We start from the raw sequence: 22,785 nt of genomic DNA, 5'->3' as shown, positions 1-22,785 counted from the left end.
TTACTCTCATATCTCAAAAAGCGCTTTTCGGTTATAATCCACCAGACTCTTTGGTTATTGCATTTATTTAATGAAAAAATCCAGGCGCCCTGGAAGACATAGAGTTACGGAGTGTGTGCTCATGTGGTAATGTGTGTGTATGTGTGTTTATATAGGAGAGAGACAGGAATAAGTAGGATGGGGAGGGTTTTTTTCTGTCCACGGTGGAGGCCGAAGTTATTAAGTGTAGCGATGGAGTGGAACTTCAGGCTGTGTTCCTTTGGCTCTGGGCTTCTTATTAAAGCAGGAGAGATTGAAGCGATTTCACACAGATCTCTTTCTGTCTCGCTTTCTCTTCACCGCGCCAAATCCCGAATCGCAGACCAATCACAAAGCTTCTTTCCCGTACGACTGAAAGAAAACGTATCCTCTCTGTAAGAATCTTCACCTCAGGTGACCGTATTGAATGTGAGAACAAACATCGCAGTCAATGGTTGGCATCATTTTCCCGCCTCGGTTTCGCGAGTGCACGCTAAACGTGCTGTTTTTTGGGCCAAGCTTCGAGAATCACATTTCATCTTATTTTTGGCATCACGAGCGCATCAGCGGCCCACCGAGAACAGACATCTTCGACTCGGTCTGTATTTGTGCCAGTATGTCGTACGACAGCAATCTGTCCGCGTGGAGAGAGTTCGGCTGTTCTTCCGCCCCGAGTCTTCGCTCGCTCCATCACTCCCTCCCTCTCGGGGTGCCGGCCCCCTCTTTTCCTCAACTAATGAGTCCCTCTGGACGTGCATAAAAGACCCTCTCATCAGCTATCATGCACATGAGTGAGGCTTCAAAGAGTCTCCCAAGACATTAGCATAACAAGGCTACCTGCAGATGCTGGCAGGGCCCGAGACCCGAGATAGAGACAGCTCTCCTCTTTTACCTAGACAGCATGAATCATTTAACGTCTTGGGCAAGCCGAGTCTCGGCTTGTGGCCAGGTGCTCTGCTCTCTGCATAAGTGGTCTTTTTTATTCTGAAAGCCCCTCGCGCTGTTGGGAGGCAGGGAGTTGGCGACAATTTACATTGTAACTGAGATTAAAGATAGCTTTAGGATGATTTTTGTTGTTGATTACAGAGCACTAAGTGAAACGAAGTTTGAATTTGTGTATTGTATGCTTCTTTTGAGGTTACAAAACACAAATCATTTTATTTTTTACGTAGATAGCCATGAAATTAAAAATAGATCTTCTCATTCGATTTTATCTTATGAAAAGGACCCAAGGAATCTCTTAGGAATGTCTTGAGATAATATTTAAACTGTGCTGTTAAATGTATTTGCATGAACTTGAATATTTCTCATTTAATTATTCTAAGATCGTATTATTCAATTTATGCTGTCTACATTAATCTAGTAGCCCTGTACTCTTACTGTACTGTAGGTTAACTATTGGCTAATGCCTTACTAAAAACATTACTTGTGTGCATTTTGAGGCAAAACAGAGGGCACTGATGTTTTTTAAGATATGTCAGTGCAAGATGTTATCAGCTTGGACAGCTCTTACATTTATTTTAGTCTAGGACTAGTCTAATCCATGTCCGGAAACCGACCCTTATGGTGCATTCACATCAACCGCGGTAGAGGCGGCGCAAACGCGTTATTCGTGCGTAGTTGGACGCTTGAACATTTGAGTTTACTCGCTTCATTCGCTCGTGAAAGCCGCACGTGAAATTCTAGTCATTCGAGAAATTCACGCGGAAATTCGCGTCATCTGAGGGTCTTCTGCGACTCCGCTGAGACTTCGCTCGCTTTCTGTAATCACGTCACTACTACAGCAAGGTCCTGATTGGTTAGCGCGGCGCGGAAATCCGCCGAAGTTCAGATTTTTCAACTCGCGCATTTCCGCGGCAACGCTCAATTTGCGCAGCGCCGCAGGATGCCTAATCGCGTCTTTGAATTGACTTAACATGTAAATCACTCGTTTACCGCGTCTGGTGTGAACCCTGCATAAGTGTTTAACTAAAGTTATTATGTGACCCTGGATCACAAAATGAGTCGTAAGGGTCAATTATTATAATAAATTTAATTAAAAATCTGGAATTTGAGATTTGCAAAAAATCGAAATATTGAGAAAATCACATTTAAAGTTCAAAGTCCAAATGAGGTCTTAATAACACATATTACAAATGAAAAGGTTTGTCAAAGTGCTCTCCAAAGGCTTACGGCAGTAATGACCTTGTGGACAGAAGTTCAATGGGAAAAACCCAAGGAAAGTTTGTCCCCAAAGCGAAGTTTGTAGGTGAATTTCTGGCCCATTATGATTTGCGATTTTTGCTGCATCTAATCACAAAAATAAAGTTTTAATATATTTACGGTAGGAAATGTACAAAAAATCTCTTTATGGGACATGATCTTTTACCTAAAATTAAGAGTTTGGTTCCAAAACAAGATAACTCAAGTCTTGTTTTTTGATTGTGCATTCCAATTAATATCAATCAAACTGCAGATGTTGTGATATAAGCCTTCATAACTAAAAGCAAACCAATAAAGCACATAAGTAGCACAATAAAACACAATAAAAAAATGATAAAATAATAATAAATATTAATTAAAATTTCTTGTTTTTATTAATAAATAATAATAATAATAATCTTGTTTTGGAACCAAACTCTTCATATCCTAATGATTTTTGGCATTAAAGAAAAATGTATAATTTGAACCCATGTATACAACTGGTTTTGTGGTCCAGTGTCACATATTACGTTTACATTCTGCATTTTGTCCAGACGTTTTTATCTAAAGTGAATTACAGCGTACTCATTCGATACATTTCTTTTTCATTGTGTGTTTCCCTGGATCAAACCCATGACCTTTGTGTTGCTAACGCAATGCTTTACCAACTGAGCCACATGAACAAGCCCCTTCCAGAATAAATGCCTATATATACTTTTCATAAACCACCAGAATTTCTAGTGAGTTTTTTTTTTAAATAGCTTGCGAATCAAATCTGGCAGCATTTGCTACAAAAGCTTTTATAAAAGAATGTATGCCCATATATGGGGAAACTTCAGGTGCATGCTTGCTAGCACAGACTTACGTAGCATTCGGTACAATATAGACGCTATCGACTGCTCAGTACTGTGAGTTTAAAATATGCAGAACAAAGGCACACAGATAGCTGTAGGCCTATCCTTTAGCTCATGTTCAAACTGACAATAACACGTATCTTCAGACAGGTTGTTGTTTGCGCTTTAGACATCCCTCAGGTACTGTACACCTCCTTGTTTAGCTTAGCCACGAGTCTTTACTCTAAGATGCGGTGAGCCTTTCGGTTTCTGCTGTATTACATTTACTGATAAAATCAGACGCTCATTTACTAAGCCTGTAAAGGTGTCGAGCTCAAGGGATTTGAGGCTCTGTTACGCTGTCGATCACCGAGAGAAGGCTCAAAACAGTGAACTGACCCGAGTTAAACTTTTTGTAATGATTAAATGTGACATTAATGGCTGATCTGAGACCAGTTATGTCTTTTCTATGCGAGTTAACCTAATAGATGTTGTTACGTTGTTCCGTGTATGTGTTTTGTTCGAGTATATTATCCAGTTTCCGACAAACATTACTTAATTATTTATTTGTACACTGTTGTAGTTATAAAAGTACTTTTTGTTTAGTTAGTATTCTGCTATGTCATATTTGTTAACTCTGACTGGAATAACATATAATTTTACATGTATTTAAAAATAACATTTTGGTTTGAAAGGGAAAATAAATTACTAGGTTGAGAACTTTTCATAATATTGTGCTTATGTTGTAGACAGGGCAGTAACCACAATAGACATTGAGGGGGATATGTCCACCCCAAAAATCATAAACAGCCCAATTCAACAACAATATCTGTCTGCGGACTGCAAGACAGGGGCGTAACAAGGGGGGGCGGGTCCAAATCACACAGAATCGTGCAAGATGTCAAAAACGAGATGTTGTTGACAACATGGACTCTCGTATAGACTCAGCAGTACGAAAATTTTCTACAATATTGGAAATAACAATTGTAATGTGTAAGTGATTTTCATACCATATTAACACATATTGGTATTGTTTCTGAAGTTGATAATCTTTTAAAATGTGTGATTTAATCTTACGAATAATATGTGATGTTCTACATACATCCCAAGGAAATCTAAGTCTTGTAAATGATGAATTAATGGACAACAGTGAATAAAATTGTATTGTGTATTGTAAGTCGTGCTCTTCTTTTTTTATTTAATAAATGTCCACAGTGTTCTTATGCATGATTTACTTTGTGTGCTCGACTTCATGGTGTGTTTTTCCTAGAAGGGATACAGCAAACCCCTAAATTTCTTCGGATGTTGGGTTTAGGGTTAGGTTTGATGGTAGGCATATGATGAAATGGCGGTTCTGGCTTGATGGAATCCAATACGGTCTAAATCCTGTGAGATGTTGGGTTTAGGCTTAGGTTTGGGGTAGAATTAGGATAAAAACAGTGCTCATCTGGCGAGATTTCACAACATTTGCTGCCGGTTGTTGTGTTGTTTTGACATCTCCTGTGGTTCTATGTGATTTGGACAATGTCAAGTGAAGCCCCCACTTCAAGTTACGCCCTGTCCTGTTACGTCCCTGTCTTGCAGTCCGCAGACAGACCCATCTCCAATTCACCCCTATGTTTAGGATGTGGTTACGGCCTTGGTTGTGGATTCATCTTGTGCATCTTATATATTGTTTAACTAGTGGAGCATTGCGTTAACCCTCCAAGTAGTTGTGGGTTCAATCCAGGGTACACACACACTTAAAACATGTATAGTTAAATGCACTGTAGGGTAGAGCGGGGCACAACCTAGCGCTTTTTGGTTTGGGCTTAATCCTTCAAAAAATATTTGAGTTTGATTAATGATATTTTTACACAAGCAACACACACATCTCTGCTACAAATGAACATTTGAAGTTTGTTTCTAGTACTTACCATTCTTGGGCAACCAAACATGACAGAAGTGCAAACGTTACAACTTACCCCATAGGTGGGGTTAATTGTAACAGGCAGGGGGTTAGTTGTAACACTTGCTAAAAATTAAGTTTGCAGGCAAATATTTCAATACTATTTTGTCTATATACTTGAAGTGGATATTGTTTATATATCTGTCTATAATAGACAGGTATCCACACTGTATTCATTCATCCAGCCCTTTTCTAACAATAGTTCAATTATAAATGGATACAAATGTCTAAATATGTGAGAAAAAGCAGCACAATTATGACAAAACATTTTTTTATATGTCTCAAATTCTGAGATAATGAGCATCAAAGTATGATTTTAGCCATTCATTTCATTATGATTTCAATCTTTGACATGATCTTATTCAATCAATATTAAAGATATGAAAAATTAGACACACGATTTTTGATAAGACAGGCACATTTATTTTGTTGGCAGCCAGCAATCATTTGTGTAGTCTATTTAAAACAACTGCAAGAATTATGCTAACGTTAGCTGTTTTCATATCGTAAGTGCTGAGGGGTTAGTTGTAACACAGCGTTACAATTAACCCCGCTGGGTCAAAATATTTTCAAGCCTACCAAAAAGTTGCTGCAGACATATTTCAAAAGAATGCTTTGTTTTAGTCAACAAGACACTGATTGCTATGACATAGCATTGGATTTGGTATCTTACACACCCAACTTAGAAACCGAAAAAACATATGATGAAAAAATTTACTTTTATGCCACCAAAATACTCGTTCATTAATAACTCTCTGGAAAAACATTATACTTTTTCAATAATTTCTGGGAGATCGTCTTTTGGCAGTGTGAAAAAATTATGGAAAAACAAAACGCTCAACTTTGTGCAACTATTTAAACAGTCCGTGTTACAACTAACCCCGTGTTAGTTTTTGCCCCGCGCACCCCTACCATTAGGTACAGATATACATACAAATATGTACCTTTTGAAATAGTATGTATCTTTGATGTACTAAAATGCTTTAGGTGCAAAACTGTAGTTTTTAAAAGGATACAGCCCCAGTGACAGCTGGGTTACATATTTTGTCCATTTTGTTTTGACAGTATGCGTTTGAAGAAGCTTTTTAAGTGGGTCAATCCCCAACACACTGTACTATGATTGGGTTATTTAAACAAATCTTTACTCATTGTACTTTTATCAAGAGTATGATTAAATTTAATCTGTTTAATTTTTTTTTTTTTTTTTTTGGCTTGTCTTTCTTGTTTTTGTCAATACATCTGCATCAAGATTGTCCTGCAGTGAATGTTCTTCTACAAGCTAACTTTCTCTAAATGTGAAAACTCTACTCATTTCTGTCGATGCTATAATCTGAATAGTTCCTAACAAGCTCCAGTCCTCTGTTTGGCTATTCTCTCACTGTTACGCTATCCACAACTTCACGAGAGCGTGAGGCTTTACGTTATTCGCGAGGCATGCTTGGAGCCGAAAGTTTGACCAGATGCGTGTTGTTTTAGTCACACGGAGGATAAGAATTGTCCACAGAGAGCATGACGCCCTCCTCTCCCGGATCTGGGCCAGGCTGTCTCTGTAACACTCCTCCCTTCAGCTGATGCAGTGTGGAAAAGTGTTGTCGCTTAGTGACCCGGTCTGCATTCCTGCCCAATTACATCCAGTCCCAGCTGACTTCCATTAAACCCGATCATAGCCCCAAAGCGAGGGGAGGGGTGCGTTTAGGGTGCTGTGTGATGTGTGAGTTTGCGTATTGTGGTGACAGATTCACTAGCTGTATGATCTTAAAACAACCATAAGAGAAACATTTACACTTTTTGGCCACCTGTTTAAAAAAAACAATATTGTATAATGAGCTTGTGATGTCATATACAGTAACTTCATAGCGATATGAGACAGTATGAGATCAGAATGAATCTCATAAGGGCTGAATTTGAAACATGAGTACTCCATTAATCAGATAACCGTTAATGTTGTGAGGAGGTGTGTCCAATGTGGGTGTTGGGGAAATGCACGTGTTATGCCAGGGTGGAGTCTCACAATTCCAATATAAGCTTCCCAGTCTGGTGAGAAAGGGCCTGGTTGCTTGACTCAAATAAACCAGTTGAATCACCCACATCCATCTTAAATATGGGTTCAGGATCACCAAAATACTACATATGAACAAAGAAAAGATCCGCTGGTTGCTTGACTTTCCTATGGTTGAGTTAAATATGGACAAACATTGCCACTAGGTTTAAATTGACACCTGTGCTGGGTTGTTTCGACCAATGGCTGGGTCGAATATAGATTTTTTTATTGTTGGGTTGTCCATATTTTAACCAACCATGAGTTTAAACAAAACAGCATTTTTTTAAGTGTAGTCTGCTTACGACACAAGGAACGTGACAGAACCAGAATGATTCAAGATACTTGTTTGTCACAAACATAGTTATATGTCTTTATAAAGAATACTTTAATGGAAATAGAAATAACCTTAAAATCTATCATACTGATCAAACTGCACTTTTCATACTTAAAAGTAAGCAGTGGCGGCTCGTGACTGCTCATCTGAGGGGCGGAAATTCAAAATATGTGTTCGGAGTGTCATGTCCCTACTGAAAAATCCAGCTAAGACCAGCATAAGCTGGTGTAGGAAGCTGGTTTTGCTGGTGTAGCAAGCTGGTCTAGCTGTGTTTTGGTCACTTTTTAAGCTGGTCAGACTGGAAGACCAGCTGACCCACCAGCATGACCAGCTTTGTCAGGCTGGGAGGACCAGCGTAAACCATCTTAAACCAGCTAAAACCAGCTACCAGCTTATGCTGGTCTTAGCTGGATTTTTCAGTAGGGGTGTGTTGCTCGTGTTTTAAAAATATGTGTTTGTTGCGTCACGTGAATCATGTGCATCACGTGTTTTGTGCCTGCTGCACATACGTCAAAACCGTTAATGATAAAAGAGACGCTCACGTTTACAAAATAAATGCAAGACACTCCCTTAACATTAAACTCTGATTACACATGAGATTATGCGAGTGTCAGACAAACACGAGCGTCTCTTTTATCATAAACCCTTTAGACGCGTCTGCAGCAGGCACTTATTTTGAAAAGACACGAGGATCTCTCGACGGGCAGAACACATATTTTGAAATTACAAACAACACACATGACGGGCTACATACAAGTTGTGACGAACTTCGCATCAAGCGCCCTCGAAAAAAGAAGTCACCAGCCGCCACTAAAAGTAAGGGGACTGTAAATAAAACGTCTCATTCTAAGGTAATAAAAACATATCAGTTCATTATATAAGGTCTTTATACAGCACCGAAAACAAAGTTATGTATATTATATTGCATTTCTGTCAATAGATCCTCCTAAAATGTACACATTGCACCTTTGTGCATTTTTTTGTTTTTCTCAGAATCGTATTTAGTATGTGTATTAAGTTGTTTTTCTTGTGGGAGCCGTTGGCTGGTCGTCTCAATAGAGGTGATTTCTGGTTTTACTGGCCTTTTGGGTACGCTAGGTTCCCATTATGTTGGCAAAGCCTGGCCCACACACACAGACAGACACACACAATCCTCTCCGGTTTACCCACAGTGCCTCTGCACACTTTGATCGTATGAAACTGGGAAAATAGAAAAACCTCAATAGCACAATTCCAAAATATAATCCGTTCTGTAAGAAAAGCAATGATTCGCTTAGGAAATCCTTTCATTTAGATCTCCTAAACAAGCGTCACTTTTTTTGCCAGTGTCCTGGTAATACATCAAATAAACTGCCTCCCAGGGTCTCGTTTTTTAAATGTTCCCACATCTGTTCGCCAAGATGCTGCTGCTAAAGCCGCTTTCTGATGCGGTCCCTCACCCAGAGCTGTCAAAATGATTTCTGCTGCTTCTCTCTCTCTCTCTCTTTCTCACTCTTTGTATTTATCTTGGAACATTTAAGGCATATTTTTAATGCCAAGCATTATCCATGACTGCGGTTTAGTAAGGTCAAAAAAAAAACATAGACGTGCACGTTACACAAAACCAATTCTTGCTAATAGTTGATAAAAAACACTAAACCTCATCCAGATCTATACTGCCATCCTGTTGTTACCATTTTATATTCGGGCTTTGGTTCTTTTAAAGGGATAGTTCACCCATTAATAAAAAACAAAATACTATGGAAGTCAATGGTGCTACAAACATTCTTCAAAATATCTTCCCTTGTGTTCAGCAGAACAAAGAAATTTATACAGGTTTGGATCAACTTGAGGTTGACTAAATGATGGCAGAATTTTCATTTTTTGGGTGAACTATCCCTTTAAAGGAATAGTCTACTCATTTTCAATATTAAAATATGTTATTACCTTAACTAAGAATTGTTGATACATCCCTCCACCATCTGTGTGCGCGCACGCAAGCGCCGGAGCACGCCGCGACGCTTCAATAGCATTTAGCTTAGCCCCATTCATTCAATGGTACCATTTAGAGATAAAGTTAGAAGTGACCAAACACATCAACGTTTTTCCTATTTAAGACGAGTAGTTTTACGAGCAAGTTTGGTGGTACAAAATAAACGTAGCGCTTTTCTAAGCGGATTTAAAAGAGGAACTATATTTTATGGCATAATAGCACTTTTGGGAGTACTTCCAAAAGTGCTATTACGCCATAAAATATAGTTCCTCTTTTAAATCCGCTGAATGAATGAATGGGGCTAAGCTAAATGCTATCGAAGCGTCGCAGCGCGCTCCAGCGCTTACGTGCACGCACACAGATGATAGAGGGATGTATCAACAATTCTTAGTTAAGGTAATAACATATTTTAATATTGAAAATGAGTAGACTATTCCTTTAAGTGCATTTACATTTGTGATAATGGCCTAATAAGCCAAAAGCTCACCCCTGTATTTCATGTAAACACGTCAAGTCGCGTCTAGGACAACTTGGAGGTATCGTACATTGGAAGCGCACATTAAATAGCGCGAGCTTAGTCAGATAGCATCTACTTCAAAATGCAAAATATACGTTAGTAGCCAATGTTAATCGTAAATGCTTTGGGACAAATATGATGTTATTTAATGTTAAACTATGTGAGTGGCGCTCTGTGGCGTGACAGGGATTTGGGCTGGGCGCCGCGGACAGACGCCACCTGTTGGCGCCACAATGTGTTCGATTTTTTTTTTAAACGGCACAGCGCTGAGCTGCGCGTCAGGTGTGCGACCCCCTTTATTCAATCTGAGCATTTACATTTGTTCAAATGCCTCGTGAAGGACAAACATTTAATCCATACATTTTATCATTTGGGAACAAAACCCATGACCTTTGTGCTGCTAACGCAATCCTTTAGTAGTTGTGCTACAGGAAAACTCTTTATTTGTTTGTCTGTTGCTGAATTTTAATCACTATCAGTATTGCTGTGCATATAAATACAGTAATTGGCTCACGTACTGTACTCAGCTTAAAAAACACCAAATATCTAATGTGATATCTCTCGTGTCTGACAGTCCCTTCTCCTCGTTTCTGTTTTGCACATTTTGTTTTCCCAAGATTGAAGTCTTTGAGATTGATTCAAGCTTTGCTGGCAGCCCATGTTTGTTGCTACCCATAATTCACAGCTCTACCCCATGACTGACAGCGCTGCTCTGGATTGGCCGCTACAGCTTTGTGATGGATTACTCTGGAATCAAACGCATTACTATAAACACACAACCATTTGAATTGTTCACCAATTTTTGTGAACAGGTTAAACGTACACAAAACCGCACCTTTTCCATACAGGCTTTACTTAATTACATGCACAGATTCGCTTATATTACGCACAAACACGCACAGCTAGTCACACAAACAACAAATGCAGCCCCTCTGGTTGGGTCTCTTTAACAAGGTAATGCATCATAAATTCATTTGGCTCCCGGTAAACATTGTTGAAAAATGAGAGTGATGGATGTATGCCACAGGGAGGAGTGCCACATGCTCCTGCAGTGTGCGCGGATATGTGAGACAGGGAGAGAGAAAGAGAGAGGCTGTGACTTACTACAGTATATAAATGGTTGTGGGTGATTGTATAGACATTGAGTCGTACACATGTTTTCAGGTCATGGGCTGCTAATCTTTATGGTGGTCATTTAGCTGTAGAGGGACCTTCAAGAGAGAGGGAACAGGAAAGGAAAAGCCAGCAGGAGCGAGCAGTGAGCAGCGGGATGGAAAGAGCGTGAGCGTGAGAGCTGCGTTTTCCATTCAGCTGCATCTGCAATGCAGACACGGTCTCTGCATCTTTGCACTTTTAAGGCCTTAACCAAAAACTCAAGTTGAATTTTGACTAGAATTTAACTTAATTCAAGAATTACAAGTTCTTTTTTGTTTAACCAAACAAATATGATCTGTTAATTTTTTTTTCATCTGCCACATAAGGCCTGACAGAAAGTGCTCAGCAGGCTTCCATAGAAATTTGGTTGGATGAATAATAATGATAAGAATAAGGAATGCAAACAATAGGTGCCCACACACCTTCTGTGCATGGCTCCTAAAGATTATGTTGTGCATATAGATTAATCTCATAAATATAGGAGGCATTTCGGTGAGCTGCGGTAATTAACCTGCTTGCAAAATGGCATTCAGTTTTGCATGAAACATACATTTCTTTCTGCTTGAACCATTGTTAGTGCATTATTTATATTTTACAATTCAATTTTTGTCGTATTTTAATTAAACTCGTTCAGTTAAACACACATATTGATAAAATGTACACATTGAATGCACTGTAAATCATGACTGCCAAATAAATATGTAAATTTGTGTCTTGCTTTTATTATGGCTCATAATTTAAAATAATAATTTCATCGCCAAACATTTTTATCAGAAACAAAATGACTGCAGTATTGATCAAAACAGGGGTATTTTGAAACATTTCCCAATTCAAAATTCACTCTTACCCCTTTTCTGGATAAAAACTCCTAATTCCACTTACGATTCCAATTATTGCTGCCCATTTATTCTCCTTCCTCTTAAAATGTGGAGCTGCGGTCCTGATGCGGTGATTAACTCGAAATTGCAACAGCTGTTGATGGCAACTCCAATTAAGACTCCAGGCATCAATTTAGTAGCAATCTATGGCATTAGTAGGTTTCATCTTTTACCAGCCCTGTTAGCCACCTAATGCTGACAGAAGCCTGTCACTCATTTGAACCAATTAATGTGATTGGACAAAGAATAGTACAGAGAGCAGACTGCAAGTGGCCGTCGTTCGGCATGCTGCTAGTTTTGTTGCGCGCACTTTTGTTTACAAATTACTATGAGATTTTTTAATAGAAACTAGTTATTGTCCATGATTGCTTTACATTGATTAAATACTATTGTTAAAAATGCAGGGTTGTTTTAATCCATGGTTAGGTAAAATATGGACAAACCAAACCTTCAGTTTTAAATTAACCTATGCTGTGTTTCAGCCCAAAATGCTGGGTTGTAAAATTTTCTTTGGACGTGGATATTTTCTAGGTGAATTCTACCCAACATGTGGGTTCATCCATGTTCCTGTGCAGGGTTCCCTTGAAATCCTTGAAAGTTTGTGAATCTGGGGGGAAAATTCAAGGCCCTGTGAAGTTTTTGAAAATATAAATACATCGATAAAGGTCATTGAAAGTGCTTGAATCTTGAAAGTTTTTTTTTTTTTTTTTGAAAAAAATTCATATTATTCCCTGTGTAGTGTTGGATAATATCATAAAAATTCTAGACTTTTTAAGCACATGTGCTAAACTGTTCACTTTAAATGCTTTAATCTTCTGTATGCAAATGTTGATTCATACCAAAATGCTTTTTTGCATAGTTGTGTTTCACACATGAAAACGTCTCGGGTTACGTATGTAACTGTTGTACCCTGAGAAGGGAACGAGACGCTGTGTCTCGCCATACTTCCTGCGTCCCTGTAATGCCGTCTTTGGCAATATTTCAAATAGCGATATACTTCCGGGCTCCCGCGTCACCCTGTCTTTGTCGTTAAGCCTCACCATTGGTTGAATTTGATATACACATTCAGACGCACTTGGAGGCGTCCCCAAAGTGTCACCGCAGTGACGCAGCACGAGTTTCCTTGAAAGGGAACTATAACAATGTATCTTAAAAGGTAACACAATGTAACCTTGCTCTCACTTGAAATGTCTCCCCACATTTAGTCCTTGAATTTGAGGGTATTGGACCTGGAAAGTCCTTGAAAGGTCCTTGAATTTGAATTTAACTAAGGTGTGGGAACCCTGCCTGTGGCTTAATGGGTAGATGATTGTGTTTGCACAACAAGGGTCATGGTTTCGATCCCAGGGAACACGCATACCTGTACAGAAGAAAGTCGTTTTGGAAAAAGCGTGCCGAATGCATGTAAATAGTTTATGTATGCATTGAAATAACACATTTTGTAATACATAATGTTATAAATTCTATATTATTTGAACTTTAAAAACATGTGACACTTAAATCTGTTAAGCCCTATTTGGACAGGATTAGTTTTATGTGGGTAATTTCTTTTTACAGAAGGTAGAAGTCGCCGTAATCTTAACTGACATTGTCCGTAATGATTACTGACATTGAGCATTCGGACAGCACTAAAATCACAGAGAAGCTCTGATAAAAATTGCTTTACCCCACCTCCCTATGTAAAACTATAATCCCGTCTGAATAGTACTTTAGTTTAAGAGTTCAGGTGCCGTTTCATGCTTTATGTACCACTACAGTACAGTAGCTTTACACCTTCGACTTCAATGTACTTTTGTAATCCTTTACAGTCCAAAACAGTTTTTTAGACCATCTGAACCTTTTATTCCTCTTTGCCAGTTTCTAGTGTAGCTTTATCTTTATAAACTTTAAAAAGGCCAAAAACCCAATATCCTTACTGTAACAGATGATATTGGGGTTTGGTTTGCTCTGTTCAATTAAGCTGCCAGAGATGAAAAACTGTAATGTAATGTCCTCTTGTTGAATAGCAGGGTCAACCAATACTATCACTCTCTCCTGTTCAAATCCAGTTTCTTTTCCTTTCTAAAGACAGTAGCGCATACTTCAGTGTGAAACAGCTTAAGTTTTAAGCTGTTTAGCTTATCTCTCAAAAGAGCAATACTCTGATGAGTTTCAAGAGAAAGATATTTCTTTCCACTAGTGTTTAAACCGACCATGCAATGAAAGTTTCCTCAATAATTCAGCGACTGACAATGTATTATAGTTCCTACATTTATGCAAGTTGCATAATCTTCATTTGTGCTGAGATAATGTTAAACTTTTCTTTAGTACTTTATGGCAATTTAGAAGAGTTAGGCAACATTGATGCCTTAGTAGGCTCCCGTATAGATCAGTGGTAGAGCACTGCATTAGCAGCTCAAAAGTTCATGAGTTTGAACCCAGGGAACACACAAATTGAGACAAACGGAAAGTGTTTAAAACAGCGTTTGTGCTGGTGGATGTGTGTGTATGACCATCCGCTCTGGTGGCAGCTTTTTCCAGTCAGACATGAGTGTATGGCTCAAGTGTTTGAAGAAGCCTCCCTCACTAATTTTAAAATGACCAGTAGGTGGCGGAATGATACAAAAGGTAAAGCGGTTACTGTTATGTTATCAGTACAATGGTCCTGTCCCAAATGGCACACTCCGGACTTGTGGACTTCCCTACGGTGCATTCACACGGGGAGTAAGCGTTAACGCTTTCCATTCACTTTTAATGGGTGACGTCATGCATTGCCGACCTGAATTGTGGATCCGTCTGTGCCGCATCAGTGTTGTTGCTCGCGGCAGAAGTTAAACATTTCTCAACTTTTCAAGCGGCAACGCGTGCGTCAACCAATCAGATCGCCTTATGCAAATAACCTAGGCAGAGCCAGCCAATTACGTTTATGGAAGACCGGAGCATAGGTTGCGGCCACTGTGATTGGCTGTTGGCCACGCTTCAGACAAGCCTTCCGCTTACGCCCCGTGTGAATGTACCGTTACAATCCACACTTTGATTACATCATGTTGTGCAGACTTGAGGGACCCTTGACGCTAGTCCCCAAGGGTGCACTGGAGTCGTATTTTGGGACAGACTTGAGCGTCACGCCGGAAATAGGAAGAAAAGTTGCCCATCAGTTTAACTCCTCCCATCCGTCGTCTGATTGCTCTTACGCAAGGACTTCTGGGTTGGTAAAGTGTGTGAAGCCTGCAGATGTGCGAGCTTCGCTGAAGACTGCATCAAGGCTGCAAAGGGGGCGCTGTTGAGCACACCTCGTACCAAAAAATGGTAGATGGGTAGATGGGACACCCTACAAACTCGTAGACTAACTAAGCGAGCACGCGCAATTTAAGGCCACAAGACCGAAAGTCCACATGAAGTGCACCATTTGGGACAGGGCCATGATCAGATTCAAGAACGGAAAGAGCTGTTATACAAATCTATTTATCTCTCAATATTCTGTTCTATATGCATCTTGATCATGTTTTGTTATCATGTTAAGGTGTCTTTCATAACAAGACCGAAGATTTATAACCCGACTATTTTAGTGCCAGAAGCCTCCAGTGTCTCTTTATATGGTCCTACAATGTAATCGAAAGATGATATCGATTTTATCATTCGTCTTTAAACAACCATCATTTTAACATCCTAATGGATCCTCCAGCTTTCTATTCTCACCCAAGCGTCCTGTTGGTCTTTACTGGCAGAGCTCCAACTAGAGCACACCGTCCCTCTGGGCCAATCAGCTGAGCATGGCTGCGTTGGCCGGGCTGTTAGTTCTGGCTGTAATGCAGGCGATGGGAATGTGTGTGAGCTTACCGTACCCAGTTTAATCTCTGTCCTCTCTCTGGAATGCTGAAGTATTGCTTCAGTGCCATGGGCCGATCTAAGCATAGCTCGAACAGCAACATCAGGCCAGGACAAACCTTGAAAACCCCATGCACAAACATCACCCCTCTCTCCATTTGCACGTGAGACTCCTTCAATTTGCATTTTGTGCAGATAAGGGCTGCCCGTAACGAGACTCGTGGGCACCGAACGGTTTAGATGTTATTAAATATTTACATTGTGTTCATTAAGCATTTAAAAATCTATTTTAAGAGCCATCTGAAAGTCTCTGTCTTTCAGTAGCCGTCACATGGTCTTTTCACAAAGTTCCCGTTTGAAAGAACGAAACAGAGTTCTGACTGTTCTGACGGCTCAAAGCGAAACACAGAGGTCCGGGTCAGGCGCAGATTGCTATGACATTCGCAGATGCTTTGCTCAAATCCCCATTGCTCAGTTCTGGGAAAGAACTGCAGCAGCAAGAACAGGATGAACTCTGGCTGTTTGTTGCACTGTGTAATACGGAAATCTGCTTTTCTTTAGTTCCTGTGGTGACAATAAACTTGTTTACTTTTTTGCTCTTTTTTTGGATGCTGCAGGCCAATAAACAAACATCTTATGTAAGAACAATATGACTTTTATTTTGTCTCAGTAAAAATGAAGAATGAAGATCTATTAAGGCACTTTTTATCAGCTTTGTAAATTAGATATTTATTTAGTCACAAGGATATAAAGGATATACACATAATTTTAAAAGTAATTTAAACATTTGTGTTACTTGAACGACTCTCCTCTATATTATTCTATCAGAGCAATGTCTTCAACAGGACAAGGACCCCTTAGATAGGAGAGTCATGGAGCATGGACCCCCTGATACTAAGAGCCAGATTTACTATCAGCGCAAACCATCATTTTTGCGTTAAATAACGGCTATTGGTATTTACTAAAGACGTGCAGAGGATAATCAGCGCTGAAAAGGTGTAGTTTAGTTATTTTAGCGATTGACCTTATTGCATATGCATTTCTAGGAGTTTCCCTTACAGACACCAAATTTATGGGAGGAGAGTATTTAAATGATTCACGAATCACGATTTACTAATATTTGCGCATTTGATATTATTGGTATTTGCACCATTATTTAAAGGCAGGGTGCTGGATTTTTTAAAAACACTTTGTGAGTCGGGCCGAGTACCACAACACACTGGTAGCCAATCAGCAGTAAGGGGGGTGTCTACTAACCGACATCATTGCCTGGGTTGCATATGTGTGGGATGGGTCTATCAAAAGAAGGTCCAGATTCTATTGGGGTATGGGCGTGTTTGTTTAGGTGATTTCAAATATCAATATTGGCTTCAGAGATCATGCACCCCGCCTTTAATGCTGAAGAAACATGTCTTAAATCAATTTGTACTTGAAAGGCTGCAATTGTTGCTGATAGGAGATGCATTGCATTGATCAGAGAACGCACGGTACAAGGCAGAGGCTTTTTTAACACAAATGCCAGAGAAACAATTATTCAAATATATTGCTTATTGTATTAAGCCCGGGATACACTGCACGATTATTGGCTGTCCCAGACGAAAGATTGCCATCGTGAACAATCGCTGCGATTTCTGTTATCGTGGCTCTCGTGTCAGAAATTCAGCATGATCACCGCACAGTGTGTTTGCTGCTACGACCTGCGTACTGGTATTTGTTTACCACGAGCGCATGCTGGTGACGTCGCGCAACGTGTGACGCTGCCGCCGAAGCTTCCGTGTCATCATCGTACAGTCTACATGCCTGTCCTACCTTAGTTTAAAAGATCCATGTCGCACAGTGTGATAAGTTAATGATCTTATAAGAGGGCAAAAATCCTGCAGTGTATACTACTACTTTAGGCACAATCTAAAGCCAAGTAAAGCACAACTATTGACCAATCAGAGTCAAGGACTGGAACTAACTGTTTTATAAATAAAAACAAACCGTATTCTCACACAGCCATACTAGGTTAAAGGCGGGGTGCATGATTTTTGAAAAACACTTTGGAAAAGGGAGTCAAAGGCTGAGACCAAAACACACTTGTAGCCAATCAGCAGTAAGGTGCGTGTCTACTAAACGACATCGTTGCCTGGGTTGCATATGTGTGGGGCGGGTCTATCAAAAGAAGGTCCAGATTCTATTGGGTTAGGGACGTGTTTGTTTAGGTGATTTCAGTTATCAACATTGGCTTTCAGAGATCATGCACCCCGCCTTTAAGACAGTACATTAGCACTATTATGCATGCTTTTGTTGTTAAAGCAAATTTAGTTGTTTAATTATAATTTTAAGGTATTTGCAGTGTAATACATTTACATTTTAGTGTGATATGGACAATTTACATGAGCTTTTAGTTTATGAAGGTGACTGATCATGAATGGTGGAGTGCTTTGCAAACGCGTCTTTTTGCTTCTCCGTGTTTTGCTGCGAGTGAAAAACACACACATGCCACTTTTTATAATTCTGAGTTCATTTGCCTTTCACGTGGTCGTGGATCATTATTGTCATGAGTTTGAGTTACGCAAGTTTATTTTCTGCAGAAGAACAATATGCAACGAGTCTGCTGCATCTTTGGGACAACTTGTTTGGCAAGTGCTATTAGTCCCGATTTCAATCCGACTAACCTTGCACCATCAGTACCACGACACACATTTCATTGATTTTAATGCAAGTTATAGTTTTGTCATAGTTTATAATGCAGACGTGGTGTGGTGTCATTTGCCTGTAGAATTAGCGCTTGACAGGATATGTATTTTGATATTAGTGATTGGATTACGTAATTGTATATCATTCATATTCACAAATAGTAGCATCAGGCAAAGAAGACAAAGCATACGCACATACTTTATGAAACAGACGTGAATGAGATCTCGCTCTCTCTCTCTCTCTCTCTCTCGTTCTCGCTCTCTCTCTCTGGATTTAATTAGTTTGTGCCCATCATCCATAACCAGTAAAGGTTCCTGGTTTGTGGACTTGAAAGGTAGAATCTGAGGAGAATAATTTGATCAGTAAAGAAGTAGCTCTGTTTATCATCATAGAGGCCAAAGCCACTGAGATTAATCAACTACTGTTTATCCACACAAGCATAAATGTAATATTACAACCTACATGCAAAACGTATATAAATATTATGCCAAAAATTGTACTACTTGTTGTAATAGTCTATTGACGGTATAGTTACTAATAGTTTTTCATTAAGAGTCTGCAAATCTGCTTATTTCTTTTCCAGTCCTTTGCACAGTTAAGCCAGGACTATAGTCTTTTTTATGCAAATGTACATGCATGTGCATTGCAACATCCTGGGCTACATACTACATTCTCCTGTATGCGCATGCGCAGCCGGCATGTGCAAAGTTCACACGGTTACAAAAATCAAGCGTTGCGCATACAGTACATGCATACTGTTTTGATTATGAAATTTGCGTCATGCTCACTACCATCGTGTATGCGTAAAAACACTATACTAGGTTTACATGTTAGTGCATTTTATTATTTATGTTTCTCCCTTACGTCTGCATAAGAACAGAAAGAGCTGGAGACGTTGGGTCCTCAGGTTGCGATGACAGTCCACAGACATATGTTAATCTAAAGTTTCAAAACAAGCATTTCAGAGGCATACTTAAGCATACTGATCCATCTGGAAGGTATATATCACACTTACAGCCCGGCTCTGTTTTTAGATTCGTTCGAGGGCCTGAAGGAAAGGCCGGTGTTTTCATTTCATATTCATAAATCATTCATACATCTCACAACGTCAGTCCTTTAGAAAATCAGCCCCTCGGTTTTATATTGAGATTTGAAATGTATTTTCTCATCCACATCACAGGAATAATGCCTTAGCCTGCCACTCTTTCCCAGCTCACACATTTGACAAGAGTGACACATTTATGAAATATTTTCACTGAGCTCATATTCTTTGTATTTCAGAGGGTTTGCCTCAAATACAATTAAACAGATGTTTTACTGTTTGAGAGGAACAGGCCGGAAATGAGGGTACAGTGCAGTTTAAAACGATGACCCCTGTGCCTTTGCCTCTGGGCGAGGCGCAACAAGTGGCTCAGCTGGTATAGCATTATGTTAGCAATGCAAAAGTGGTGGGTTCGAATCTCAGGAAATACACATAATTTATATTTTCGAATTCATTTTACATCAGAACTCCTGCATTACTGTCATCTGAATACATTGTTTTATAACAGGAGGAGATACAATTTTACAGATGCCACCTTAAGAAGCAATTATCTTTCATTGTCTTCACCATCATCATCTTTAACAGTGTTGTTTTTGTTTACCCTTGACATAAGTCAATACCATCACTAAAGATTTTATGTTATTTTATAATTGCTTCTTAGCATTTTTATAGTTTTCATTTCAGTGTACTTCATATAAAGCTCATATAGCCTATTTCTTACGGTCAATTTTCAAAAGGCTTTATACAGAAGACCCTAACAAACAGAGCAGTTGATAGTATAACCCATTAAAATGCCCTGCGTGGGGGTTCAATAACTCGTTTGGATCTCAGCCAGGCAACAAGAGCGACTAGAACATCTGGTCTGTGAGATGTCATAAACCGACCACAGTTGTGCTTTTAATCACTTTCACTTAATAAAGAAGTAATGTTCACCTGCAGGGCTGGGCTTCACACATCACATTAGACATAGGCTTACACACGTGTCAGATAACCCCTTAACTTGCCAGCAACACTTTATTCTCTCTCACAAAGATTCCTTATTATAGCAACTTTGAAAGCATTTAAGCAGTACATTATGTTTCATTACTACAGTATGTGCAATCCCTAAGATTCGAACCCATGACCTGGGTGTTAATAGCACAGTGTCTACCAGCTGAGCAACAAGAGCGTGTGGTGTTTTATGAAGAAGCTTATATGTAAATAGAAGCTGATCAGATCAATAAAAGTATGCTTTTGTATGTGATCTCATCCTGATATATAAAAATACGCAAGGTCCAACCTCATTCCCTGCCAGCCATTTTTTGAAAATGCATTTTATGTAATTTTCACAAACGTTTCACAAAATACCTTCCAGGAAAATTTTCTTCTAAAAATATATAAACATACAAATATATAAAATGAAAGAACAGACCCTCTGCTTTTAAACAAACAATCAAAACAGGGAAAAACTACGGAGCCCCTTAGGGGACGTGGAGCAAAAATTAAATAAAGTTTAGCTTTGCGTGCGCGTGTGAAACAATCGCGTGCATGCGTGAAACAATCATGTACGCACATGAAAGGCGAAAGTTTCACGTGCGCACACAAAAGTTTCACATGAGCATGCGAAACTAAACTTTTACAAAAAAATCTGCACATGAAGGTTTCGCGTGAGCACATAAAACTAAAATTTAGATTCTTTTACTCCACTGTCACCTTAGGGGCTCGGTAAAGAAACGTTTCATCCTATCTATATTTTTTCTCTGCTTATAAACTGTTAAAAATGGGTATTTTTCTTTAAAAAAAAATTAGCAAAAAAATGAAATAATTGCATTTTTGTGAAGGAATTTTGTTAGAGACTAGATTCAGAACGATTATCTAAACATACATGGAGTTTAAAATCACTAAATAACGTTTTAGCTTCAGTTTTTTTGTTATTGGGTAGGCCTAGTGGATAATTGCGGTATTGTAGATTAATATAACAATTCTTCAGAAACACGTTTTTATACAAATGTTTTTTTTTCTTAATTGACAAGAGGTGAATTTATTTGAAGTAAACATAATATTTATTAGATTTTTTTATTAATTTGAGTATCGCAACAGGTCCCCTAGGAAGTTACGGACCCCCAAACTGATCTCATGGGAATCCGTAGGTATATTACGAATTAGCTAATTCACATGAATTTGTATTATGTACGATTATTAGTAAATAAAAACAATAATGATACCCTACCCCAAAACCGAGCGTCACCTAGGCAAAGCAAAGTGTACAAATTTGGTTGTATGAATTCTAGGAGGTTGCACACATAGATATGTATAAAAAAGGCTAGATGTCTATGGCGGAGTCTCTAACGTCATCACCGGCGGCCATCTTGTCTCAGTCAGCTTGCCCACTCGTAGCAATTTTCTACCGATTTTCAAATGGTTTGGTTTCTTACAAATGTTATTAACGTAACAATAATTCTGGATGCTTGAACATTTTTCATGAACATTATTCATAAATATGCAATGTCATAGGTACATCTCTGACTTTTATAACAAACCAAACCATTTGAAAATCGTTAGAAAATTGAGCAAGTTATGATTATTAAAAATGTCATGCACCATTAAAACACAATGCTACGAGTGAGCAAGGTGACTGAGACAAGATGGCCGTCAGGTGCGAATGTCCACCTCTATTGGCCAGCAGCGCAGATGACACATCTAGCCTTTTATTATACATATCTATGGTTCGCACACCTGGGAAGTTAGCTAATTTACATGAATTTGTTTTAGGGCGGCAACGATTAATCGCGTGTCCCATTAAAAATTAAATTCCAAATATTCTTTATTATCATGAAAATACCTGAAACAATTTGAAGAACAGTGATATAAATATTCCTATAGACATTTCAATAGCGTTTGTAATGCTACTTCTTCTGTTGCACAAAGGGAGTTTCTGCACGAGTGCGCCCCCTGGCTTTGGGATGTGCCGGGATTTCACCGTAATTCATTAAAATGTATTAATTGAGAAAACGCACATTTGCACGATTAATCGTGGCAGCCCTAATTTGTTTTAAGTGAGTCGTACAAAAACGTATGATTATTAGAAAACAAAAATGATACCACCCCTAACCCCTAGTGTCACATGGGCGAAAGCAAATCGTACAAATGTGGTTGTATGAATTCCTTCGAATTAGCCACCCCGTAAAATACATTGCTATGAGATTGTGTTGGGACCACCGTTATGGATTCATGGCTCATACCATCTGTTCGCTTGCTTTGCGATTGTTACTGTGGCATCCTGTCGAACATTTTAGCTTGAGTTTCAAAGAGACACATGGATGTTCTCTGTCCAAGTGCTCTAATCCTGCTCATTTTGAACTTTGTACTGTACACACACAAACCCCCTTCAACCACCA

At 39.1% G+C, this 22,785-nt stretch overlaps 1 protein-coding gene across 7 annotated transcripts in view; it reads left to right on the top strand.

Moving 5' to 3' along the window:
• Window positions 1-22,785, top strand: part of rbms3 (RNA binding motif, single stranded interacting protein) — a 291,895-nt gene that overhangs the window by 203,562 nt on the left and 65,548 nt on the right. The window lies entirely within an intron of this gene.

The sequence above is a fragment of the Misgurnus anguillicaudatus genome, chromosome 10 (genome assembly GCF_027580225.2).
Source record: "Misgurnus anguillicaudatus chromosome 10, ASM2758022v2, whole genome shotgun sequence".
NCBI lineage: Eukaryota > Metazoa > Chordata > Actinopteri > Cypriniformes > Cobitidae > Misgurnus > Misgurnus anguillicaudatus.
Note: the sequence above shows the minus strand (reverse complement) of the source record. Positions and strands in the feature narration are given on the sequence as shown.